This window comes from Tachypleus tridentatus, chromosome 2, assembly GCF_004210375.1.
Source record: "Tachypleus tridentatus isolate NWPU-2018 chromosome 2, ASM421037v1, whole genome shotgun sequence".
Classification (NCBI taxonomy): domain Eukaryota; kingdom Metazoa; phylum Arthropoda; class Merostomata; order Xiphosura; family Limulidae; genus Tachypleus; species Tachypleus tridentatus.
Window position 1 is genome coordinate 41,494,977 of NC_134826.1, and position 12,607 is coordinate 41,507,583.

Genomic DNA, 12,607 nt, shown 5'->3' on the forward strand with positions numbered 1-12,607 from the left:
AACATAACCTTTCAAAGGTTAAGACCTCGTTAAGTAACAGACCCGGCGCGATGACCAAATGAGAAAGTAAGCTTACGTTAGGTAAGAAAACCCAAACCATTATCAAATGAGATCCAACGTAGCAAAACTATTATTACGACTAGTTGGAGACTAATAAATAATTTGTTGATAAAAATCATATTCATGAACATATGAAAACAAAGTCTGTACTAAATAACCAAATCCATATACAATGATCAGTTGGGCTAAAAACTCAGATTCGATACGAAAATCACCATGTTAAAGAGAAAACAGCTAAAGTCATAATAAGAAAACAAATAAAACAATGTCCTTATAAATTGGTTACTAAGCTCAAAGGAAGCTGATATCTGGTAACAAAAGAAACCTAAGTTCGCGTAAAAAACAAAAACAAACATGTTTAACGTTCGGAGTTTTCGAAACAGGAAGGAAAAAGTCATTTTATTTTGAATGACGTCTTTGAATGAAAATTTCCACTCCCTTGTTTTCGTGATTGCTGCTTTTTATAAATGATCTATATCAAACAGAAATCTTCTATGTTTCATTTTTTCATCAGATCGATATAGAATTTATGACAAATAAAGAGAAAATAGCAAATGAATCAAAAAAAAAAAAAAAACTGCCCCCTATCCACAAGAAAATGAATCTACAGACGATAACAAAGTTAATTAGAAAAGAAAATCCGTACCCCGTGATCATCGAAAGAAGAATACGTGAGGTAACAAAGCTATTTACAGTGGCCAATTGGGAAATAATCTCACAACAGATTTAAAAAACAACAAAAATCATACACCATGGAAACTAGGCTGACTTCAAGTAACAAAAATCTGTACCACTACCAATTAAAATTTACTCATGACGTATTGAGGATTAAACTTATACCAGGCAACAAAACTAATAAAATGGTGCGTTGGGGACAAAGTTTGCGATGGCTAATAAACTTCATGTCATGAACAAAGCAACATAACCAAAAGTAAATTTTGTCTAATCCAAACACTCCATATTTTACTTATGATAACTTCTGTGACTTTATCAAATACGAAAATAATGCATTTTGCAACGCTATAATATTCAGCTGTTATGAAAACTAATTTTGTTTATAAACAACAACAAAAAAACACAATGTTACATTTACTCGATTAAAAGTTATTAAATATATACTAAGAAAACAAAATCTGTACAGTTACTATTTCGTTTTTTTGTGAATAGCTTTGTTTTACAAATACAAATTAAAAACAATTAGACACCTAATTTGTCTTATAGCGAATTTAACCATTCATTTGCATTTTTTTTTTATTTTTGTTAGTTTTGTTGTTTCATTTTAATTTTTTGCCTATCCTTTTACGATGGTTGCTTTGGCTTATCCAAATAGCGATATTTTACATTTTGTTTAAAAGTTACAAGAGTTGAAATTAAATAAAAAAAAGAAAATAAGTTTAACTGTGAAAACAACTGGCTTTTTAGCAAAAAATAACAAAATGGAAATAACAGATACAGAAATCCCCTCATGAGATCGTGGTGGAGGCAGGAATGAATAAAATAAAACGAGCAAATTAGGTGTTTGCTTGTGATGAAACGATAATGTTAGAAAGAATTTGTTTTTTTCGAAAACGTATAACTTCGTGACAAAACCTCACATGCCTTTCGTTTCGTATAATTACTTCGAATATTACTTATATCTATATTGCAATGAGTACATTTAACGCCTGAGGTAAAATAGTAGCCATCCAATATGAGTACGTCATGTAATACTAACCAAACGTAAGTGTATGACGTCATCAATTTATGTGTTCTTATTAAAACCTTATTGTTTAATATAGTGAATAAAAATCAAATATTACTCTAAATTTTTCGTTGCCTATATTTATAAGCCTTTTTAGCTAGTGTATTGTTATTGTTTTATTAGTATTTTATAAAATTTCTATTGTTTTATTTGAAATAAGTGTATTAAGACGTCATCAAACACTACATCTAAGCACTCCCTGTGGCAGCCAATGGGAACCCCGTTGGACATTGGCATGTCACGGGACGGGTGAGTGTTTTCTGAATAATATTTTGCTGATAAAATTTTCAGAGAAAACATCATGTAGCAAAGCCCAGTACTTCTGAAATGTCATAAAATATAATTTGTTTTTGAAAATAATTTCTTGTGTTTAGTTATAAGTTTGCTTTTTTTCTTTCATGGGCTTGTTTTTTAATACCACATGAAGTAGCTTTCAGGGTTCTTGAGAACAAGGTCATGCCATTATGCGTTATACGGTTACACCGTATCAGAGGCACCAAGCTACGGTGCTATAGTTTGACGGTGCTGCTTGCCGCCATAGAAGTAATCGACCGTCTTTAAACATAAAAGTTTCTCTATGGCGTTGTTGAAGTTAGACCAATAAAACTCAGTCATATAAGGCATCTGTTTCTAAAAGTTTTATACTGCCGTTTTTTCTTGTACCTAGGAATTTATTTTACTACCAGTATAGGAAGAGTTTGTAAATAATATCGCTGTGTAATTTCAAGTGAAGACTTGTTAGATCCTGGGTCACTAACTTTAATCTTGGTCACTTTTATATCTGTCAGGCTGTCACAGTAACCAGTTTGTCTTTAGTTTGCTGGTAAATGGCATCATCACATTTTAATTGATTTAAGCTTATACCGCAATATTATATTTACTTTAATGCAGTGTACGTTGTTAGGTTCACGCAATTTCAGTCTGTACGGGATTTTTGTCAGAAATTTAATTTGATTAAAGTTTTACTTTTAGGCTTAACATTTCCAGTAATTTGAGGCTAATTCAGTGGTTTTTCGTGGCTCTTGGTATAACTGAAACATTTATTGCTTATATTTTCAAATGTGTAAAATTTGGGCGGTTTTCTTAATGGTAAGGAAATGCTAATATAATGGAACGTGTAAATAGTGTGAAACGTGATAGCATTAATACTATTAAGTAATAACAACAAATGATTTATGTTATTTTGAGTTGCTGTATTTAACGTGCTAGACTTGTACCCAATATAGATTGACAGTATAGCTGAAATGACTAGAACAGCTTTATCCTGAATAATGAAGGCGACTAATGATTATGTTTGTGATTAAAAATGTGTCGATTTATTGAACATAAAATTGTGACTGCATTAATGAAAAATTATTTAGCACTATTTAACTTTTAAGTGATTTACATTTATATCTTGGCATAAAATTATTAATGCCAAAGTAATGGTGAAAGTTGGTTGACAGGAATATTTCAGTATAATAAAATACAGTTGCTACATTTTGTACCATTTTCACCAAAGTAATATTCTTCATGTACACTCAGTTTGATGTGTAATAGCATACAGTTCCTTCCAATACTGTATTTGTTGTAATATGTAATGAGATAAGTTAACATTATCAGAAATATATTTACATAAGAATGTTATGCTCTGAATTTTTAAAAATTCATTAATTTTGTTGAGGTGTATTCGTTACGGTGGTTTAAAAAAATAGAGGGTATAAGTAAAACTATGAAGCTGGCTATCACTCAAGATACAAAGTAAGTAAGTAAATAAATAAATATATATATACACACATTAAAGGAACGTATAACATGAATGGTTTTGGAAGTGGTGGTGTATTTGTAAACAAAGAGCCCATTGATCCTAAAATAATTTATGTTTAGTTTTGTGGGAGGTATTTTTGATCGATAGTGAGTTAGGAAAAGCAGGTAGCAAGGGTCAGTTGCAGGTCAAGAAAGGCGAGTAGTGAGACCAGATTTGTTTAATTTGTTTTGAATTTCGTGCAAAGCTACACGAAAACTATCTGCGTCCCTAATTTAGCAGTGTAAAACTATAGGGAAGGCAGCTAGTCAACACCACCTACCACCAACTCTTGGGCTACTATTTTACCAACGAATAGTGGGATTGACTGTGACATTATAACGCCCCCACAGCTGAAAGGGCGAGCGCGTTTGGTGTAATGGGGGGTGAGTCCAGAAAAGCGAGTGACGAATTAGTAATATTTATTTTTCACATTTCAGTTGTCAACAGAACAACAACAAAGTTTTTCAGACCTTCTTTTGAGTACTTCATAGTTCCGTTAAGTAAGTGCAAGTGTATCTCATATGTGTTATTTCTGATCTGATAATGTTCTGAAGTAAACATCTCTTTCCGCTAAGTAAAATTAGTATTTCGATATTCATTCCAGGAGCGACTGTAGCTGTTATATAGTTACGTTAGAATTTCTTAGTAAATCTGGCTTGAATGTGTTCACTTGATATATAGGAAAGGAGAAATGGCATTCCAACACTACGTTACTTGGCCACACTCCCAATATTTTAGTTTTTGTTTCTTTGTTTGTTTGGAATTTCGCGCAAAGCTACACGAGAGCTATCTGCACTAGCCGTCCATAATTTAGCAGTGTAAGACTAGAGGGAAGGCAGCTAGTCATCACCACCCACCGCCAACATTTGGGCTACTCTTTTACCAACGAATAGTGGGATTGACCGTCATTTTATAACGCCCCCACGGCTGAAAGGGCGAGCATATTTGGTGTGACTGGGATTCGAACTTGCGATTCTCTGATTACGAGTCGAGTGTCTTAACCGCCTTGCCTTGCCTGGCCATTTTGTGTTTTTATACGCGAAATCCGCTTTGATTTACGCAGTCGGAACACTTAACCGTATTGTTATAATGGATCCTAGTTAGAACTGATGGTGTTTCGGTCTATAGAGCAGACCCCGTATTCTTAATGATTTATGTCCTCCTTCCACTGGGTCAGTAGTATGTTTCGAAAATTAAAATGGGGATGGAATTTCTCACAGTGAACAGTGCGTAGATAATTCCTTCTGTGGCTTTGCACGAAAAACACAAAAATATATGACAATATATACAAGTTATGAGTATTTTATTTTTAATTAGGGAAGCGAAACGTTTTAAATTAATAGAGATATACGTACTGTTTGCAAACATCTTTGGCCTTACCTGGTAATTTTTATATATTATTACTTATCAGGGCAATTTTATTTCTTCCACAACTTTGGACATATCTTTTGATCATTTGTGGGATGATTACTCGTATTGTTGTAAAGTTGAGTGCTTCATCGTAAATAAACTCTCAAAACTACAAATTTATGGAAATTTTGACATCTTTATATCATTTATTCATGTAAACAGAACCTTTAATAAAATAAGCTAGCTTGAAGTACTGATGTTATAGTGTGTGTATTTGATGATCGAAATGAATATTACTGTGTTGAGACGGCATCATTTGCAACACATGCACTTAAAATGTCTGCACTTCTTATAATTTATAGGCTTGTACTGAAGTGTATATATGAAATCAGTGGGGTTGGAAGTTTATGTATATGTGTTCAAAGAGTGCATGCTTTATATTTCTTTATGACTGTGGAATATTCCACAATGTTGAAGTATTGGAGTCTCCAACACCAACCTCCTTTTTCTTTAGCTCTTCACCATATGAAACCAGAATCAAATAGATATCACCAGTATAGTCATAAGTGAATCTAATTTATCGAGGAACCAATAGAAAGATAGCTCCGCCCCATAGTCTTTAGCTATTGGTTGACATGTTTAATAACGAATACGTTGTTTAGTTGGAGGTTCAGTTTTTTTGTTCGATCAAGAAAATTGTTATTTACCCAGTATTTGTTTTTTTTTTATTCTGACGCAAGTTTTCTTTTTTGTTTTGTTTTTAAGTGATTTCTCATTTCGTATTAATAATTCGATATGTTTAGAATCTTTAAAAAGAACCGTGGTTGGTGATCTGAAAAAAACAAAACAAAACTTATTAGAAGATACAGATTTACATAGTCTACGCGAACTGAACTTTAGTAATTGAAAATTGAGTAACCTGTGCAGTTATTGTATCCCTAATATTAATAGGGATTTTATTATAATGTATGGATGTGTGTGTGTATATATACACACACATTTCAATTTGTTTAAAAGGAAGGTCTAGTACGACTAGATGGTTAAGGCACTCGCCTCCCAATTTGCAGATTTGAATCCCCGTTCAGTCAAATGTGCTCGCTCTTCCAGCCGTTGGTACGTTATAAATTACGGTCGATCCTACTATTCGTTGGCTGTGGGTGGTGATGACCAGCTGTCTTCTCTCAAGTCTATCACTGCAAATTTAGGGAAGGCTAACGTAGATAGCCCTCATGTATCTTTTTCGTGAAATACAAACCTGAAACTATTATTTACGTTTTGTACGTGAGAGGCGCGTGTATATTATTCTAATTGTTGAAAATTCAAATAGTTACCAATGAGTGGCTATTCTAATTGTTACTTCTACAACTTTAGTGAATAGGCGGGAATTTCACAATACAGGCTTAACAGTATAAGTAATTTACATTTTAAAATAAAAGTTTAATTTCAACAAACATCGACGCTAAAACAAATAGATAGTAAATCTGTCACATAATTAAATGTTCTTTATCACTGCACCCACATCATGGTGGCACAGTTCGTGCAGTGAGGTCATAGTGCGCGCTCTTTGTATGTTTCCAAGTAAAATAATTAGCTGCGGAAATGAATGGTGGGATTTAAAGTAGTGTTTCGAGACATTAAGTTTGCTGAATAATTTATTTTTATTATTATAAATAATATGCAGGGTGCAAAAATAAAAAATAACGCCTTTTTACAAATTTTTATATTTCTGTTTTTCTGTACTTCACAACTGTTTTAAATTTTCTGAAGTTCAGAGTACATCGTATAACAAATAGAACATAGTAAAAAATACATAAAAATAACAGATTATTTTTTTAAAATAGGAACTTTACGACATTTTTATATTCCAAAAATCTTCCATTATTTGTCTCTCTTAATTTCTTTGACCGTTTCATTTGCGATAAAAATCATTACTTGCCCGTTTGATTTCTTAATCTATTGTCGATCGCTTAAAATGATTTTTTTACTTGCATCATGAAAACGAGTATTCGCCATTTGTCTGATTAATGGGCAAAATTGTTGGAGCAATAAACGCACTTGGAAACTTTTTAAATTTGGTTTTTACGCATATAAAACCGTATCTGGAGTTGAATATTCTGGTATTCAGTGTGATATTAATTTAAATTTTGGACACATACTTTTGCCACAAATATCCCTTCACGCTCTTATTATTACTAACTTTTTTAAATGTTTACAATTTTTGCGTCTCTAAAATTTTGCGGTGGGTTTTTTCAGCCCTTCAATCGGTCTTTTTAATATCAATGATTTTTTTTCTGGTTTGTTAATAATAATTCATATATAACTAACGTTTTTTTTGCACTGAGCAGTGTTGAATTTTATCGTAACTATGTGTTAAAATGGCCTATACTAGGACCACAATTTTATTTCATATACCTCTTCCTCATAAAGTGTTTTATATTATCTGGGTCGTGAACTATAGAGTTGAAAGATACAACAGAATATAATTTATTTATTATTTTATGACTTGGTTTACATCATGTTTAACCGAGGCCTACTGACGTGTATAAATGTTGGTTTAGGTATGACGCTAGTTTTTCAAAAAAATATTTCGTTTTTAATAACTTTTCTGACGTAACGCTGTTATGAAATAATAAACAGGACTTTATTTCTAACATATTAAACTAAATTTCCATCCCAGCTGAATATATGAAAAATATTACAAATATTGCTGCAGATATAAATATATTTCATAAACATAATTTATTTAACTTTGTAGGTGTTAAGTTTGGAATAAGTTTTAATAACACAGGTGAAGTTATAATTGTTTTCGTATTGGAATTTAAATTAAGATATTTTTTTTTATACTTTACTTTTAATAACATAAAAGCTATTCAAATGATATACTTTGAGACCATGAAGTAAAATTCTTGAAATGTAAAACTTTGTATAGATAATTGATGAAAGTAGTGGGAAATAGACATAAATAAAATGAAGACATGTTACTTGAAATATCGTTTATATTTTTACAGGCAAAGAGATATAAATGATAGATTTTGGGTGTTTAGTAATTAGAAAGTAAATAATTATTACATAAAATTATGTATTATATATTTTTATTTCTTTTTTTATAGAATGAATTTAAAGAAAATGATTATTAAGCAGTAATTAAGTTGGATGTGGCCAGAGAGATGATCAACAGGTGATGTACATATATTCAGAATTAATATGGAACATTTCCTTTTTATTTATTTTTCTGTTGTTACAGGGGAAATTAATTTATGTACAATGGGTTGGAAAAGAAGTTCCATTGGAGGGAAGTGGTGTAAAATAGTTTTTCCAAATATTTGTGAAATGTCAAAAGGACAGACTTGAAAGAGTATGAATAAGTGATTGATCTAATAAAAGTGACATCTTATTTAGTTTCAGTGTGTGGCATGGAGTTTCTTGTTTAAAAGACTCCATTCTGTCTACTTCCATGTACAATGTCACCAGTTTATGCAAAAAACAAAATAAAAAAATAATTTTATTTGTTGAAGAAAGAAAGCAGATGTCCATTGGCATTAAAGTTTGTAACAGACTAAAACACAAACAAACAGATGCTATAACCAGAGTGGAAACACAAAACAAATTTATTGAACTACAAGAAACTCAGAAGTCAAAAGTTAAACTTTCAAAATACAAAATTTATATTATCCCGAAATACAGTTAATAAGTATATGTCTGGCCAGGACTTAATATTAACATTAATGAACAATATAATATAAATGTGAGGGTAAATAGTTATTTCAGTGAATAAAGGAATCTGGAAAAACAACCAAAGAAAAAAACCTTAATTACAAAATAATAATAATATTCCATATTTATACAATTGCAGATTATTAACAACATTGAGTAACAGTCAGCAATAATACCTCCCAGCTGTATCTTGTTAGACCATGAGATTACATTTCATGTAACCATAAATTTACATAATATTTGTACCATTAATAATATATGTAATTACTAGGGGAAACTGATGTCAGTATCATAATACATACAAATGCACTTAAAAATCAACATGACTGACTAGAAGGTGTGTTAGCATTTAATATAACTAAGATTTCACAGCTAAACCAAACAGCTGAAGGATGAATAAATGAACAGTAAACAAAACCATTACAAAATAAAAATAGAATTCACTACTGCACAAGTTGTTGACCTGTATCTTGTATATCACAAGTACGAACCCATGGAATATGACTGCAAAATAGTGTTTGTGCAGATCCTTGGAATATTCGTTCATTTCCAGTTTTGTGACTGAATTCTGACTTCATCTCAAGTTACAACAACAACACCTTAACCCTAAAATCGTGTGGTTTCCATATTTCATTAACACTCCTACGAAAAGTGGGGCCTAATAGGCCCCAGAGCAACTTGAAAGGTTATTAATATTAGGCTAATAATTTTGTATTTAAATGAAATTGCCATTTAAATCCATTAATGAATGGATTAACAAGATTCCCACTGTCCTTATCTACTATCTAGCGAAACCACAGCCAGGGGAACAGGCTTGGAGAAATCAGGACTAGAAACGTCTTTTCCCAGAAGTGTTAAAAGAGAATTTATAGGCTAGATCTGCTGACTCTTCACAGCTATTTTTGTACAATCATGTTGATAAAATAATAAACAAACAGGCAGCATTGCACATTAATATATGTTGTGGATAAGCTTAAGTTCAATGGTTATTATTATGATGTTTGGAATATTTGTTGTATACTTAGACCTGTTATTATTTTGTTATTTTAAGTCTGAATCATTTTAATCTACTAATGCTGGAAATAATTACAATATTCAGTTTTTTTAGCTTTTGCTTTGTCATTCTAAAAAGGAGTTCATTCACTACTTTGTCATTTATTTGAACTCCACATATTTTTGTGATGGTCATCTACAGGGTGGCCCATAAGTCCCTACTCATCCATATATCTTATGTATCCAGTGTATCTGTGTGCTGTCCCTCATTCTCACTGCATAATATTATGCAATGCCATGTTCTTCAAGAGTAAATGGGCTTACATCAGCTTCTCTGAAAAAAAAAGAAACAAATTTATAATACATGCGTAATTGAATATAACATAATAATATATGGATGGGTAGGGACTTATGGGCCACCCTGTATATGCTGATGGTGGACTTATATTCTACCACTGTGACTGAATTAACTACCTTAAAATGTAATGTAGCATAGTATTTACAGAGTCATTGTGTTTAAAAATTGCTTTTACATAATTTTTAACTTGAGTGCATGTGAATATGAATGAAATACTACCTGAATCAATTTTTTTAATCTCATTTGAATTTCATATTTTTATTAATATTTTTTTATTGGATTGAGTACCTTGCTTATTTCTTTAGTGGGTCCTACGCGATCAGGGGAACCTTGTTTTGGATCCCTTGTCTTCTCTTCTAACCTTTCCTTCCTTCATTGTGAATGATCTTCGATGGTGATTAGACAAGGCTCATACATTGGTGGGTGTCCTGCTTCATCCTCTGTGGCCAGGTTTACATCTGTTCATGGAAGTATTCCTTCAGGGTGTGGGCGCATGGGTCGATCATCAGGAGTCTTCAGTTCATTGGTCTGTGAAACTTTCTCCTCATATCAACATCCTCAAACTCCTTGCTTTCATTGGGGTTTGGATTACTTTCTTCCCATTTCCAGAGATTGTCTGGTGATGATTCACTTCAAAAATTCAACAGTGGTGGCTGATATCAATCACCAAGATGGCATCATTTTGAGATTCCTGCATTTTATAACATTAGGTCTACTCTTTTGGACCCACAATCATCACATTAATTTAATGGCATGTTATGTACCGAGTGTTTTTAACCTTGTGGTGGATTGTCTTTCTCTACCCAGTAGAGTTTACTGGACAGAGTGGTTCCTTTATCCCCTTGTTTTTCAGTAGCCTTGTGATAAGAGGCATATTTCTCATATTGATGCATTTGTTACCACTGTTAATCACCAGTTACATTTATTTTGGTTCCTGGTTCCCCATCCTTGGGCTTTGGCTAGAGGTGCCTTCAGCTGGGTTGATCAAACAAGTTCCATTATCCTTCTATCTGATTACTTCATTGGGTAGTCTCCCTCATCCATCCTGCTCTGTGCAAAGCCCTTCTGATTGCTACCGACTGGCCTGCTCAACCAAGGTTTCTTCAATTATATGACATAAAGGATGTACTATGAAAAAAACTGATTTTAATTTTAGAGAGAGACTTGTTCAACAGTAGCTGATTTTAATATACATTTTTAGTTAAATATTAACAAAATCATGTTTGATTCTTGTATAATGTTAGATGTGACTAGAACAAAAATGGTAAAATGGTTTATATGACAATAAATTGAATGAATCTTATATTCCATTTAAGAATTTAACATTTGCGTACCAATATTTATTTACAAGTTTGCCTTAAGATATGTTTTAGTATGAGTTTATTGTGTTATAATGTATATAGCATGCTTTATTATAATTTTTCTTTGTTACTTTATTGAAGTATTTTATTCTATACACAACTGGTATAATTTCTTTTTCTAATTGTTTATAACACATTATTGACTCATTTCATAGCAGTAAAGTTATTTAATTGTTTAATCAAGTCTCAAATTATAGCACATTTAAATATATATTTTTCACATAATATATTAAACATTATATACTAAATATGCATGTAATACTGTATGTTTTAGTTAGAATTTTTTAAACAACATCTACTCTGTTGTAAAAACATACAGGAAGTAAGAAATCTTATAACTTATTTGTTTGAAATCAGTAATTTATATTTTTTCATCCACAGAAATTTCAGTTTTTTAAACATTATTCATAGGTATTTTGTGATGACGTAAAACCCACTTGAAATAAAAATGTATCTCAGAACAGCTGATATGGGTATTAACACTTTTATTGATAAGCAGAGAACAACATAAAAACTTTGTTAACCTGAAGATGACCTAGGAAGGTAGAAACGTTCTCTGCTTATCATAGGTATTTATTGTTACATGATACTTATAGGTTGTTCAGAGTGCACACATCTAAGTTGTGATAAACTACAGAATTGTTATTGTGTAGTGTTAAATGCATATGAAGATACATGCTAATGAAGTTAAATTATTGTGTTCCTTCACTGATATACTCCATACTGTAATATAATTTCTAACAGGGATTTGAACCTGAAAGATAAATTAAAAAAAAGAACAAAAATATTCTTGGAAAATAAAATAATTTATTGTGAAAAAAAAACAGTCTGAAATTTTATTAGTTAGTGACTTTTGTTTTCTTTCATTGTGTTATCTCTATCTTTCTGTTGTTTTCAAATGTAGATAAATAAAAAAGAAAGGCACCCTTTACAGTATTACATTTAAAATTTAACATTTTTATTTTCAAAATATATCAAAGATTTTAGCATCTAAAATTACTCATGTTACATATGTTTTAATTTAAAAGGGGAATATATAAATAAGTTCTCATTTTTTACTTTTCTGTATCATGCGGTACCTTTCTGCTCAGAGTTATCCTTTTTAAGGTGTTATATCTTCCCTTATATGGGGAGGTTCAGAATATCTGTCAGTTAGAAATACAAACTGTAGATATTGACAGGTTGGAATTTAAAATAAGAACTTTCCAACTTCTTTATTTCCTGAAATGTCAATGAATTTTGTT

At 31.4% G+C, this 12,607-nt stretch overlaps 1 protein-coding gene across 4 annotated transcripts in view; it reads left to right on the forward strand.

Annotated features, from left to right (window-relative positions):
- The first annotated feature begins 2,017 nt into the window (after positions 1–2,017).
- LOC143241846 (uncharacterized) overlaps positions 2,018–12,607 on the forward strand; it is a 67,743-nt gene continuing 57,153 nt past the window's right edge. The window contains exons 1-2 of one of the 4 annotated variants that reach the window (XR_013022304.1): positions 2,018–2,050; positions 8,048–8,115. The gene's annotated coding sequence lies outside the window, so the exon portion shown is untranslated. Of the gene's footprint in view, positions 2,051–7,327; positions 7,496–8,047; positions 8,116–12,607 lie in introns of those variants that run through there. The other 3 variants (XR_013022309.1, XR_013022312.1, XR_013022308.1) reach the window with 3 other exon arrangements.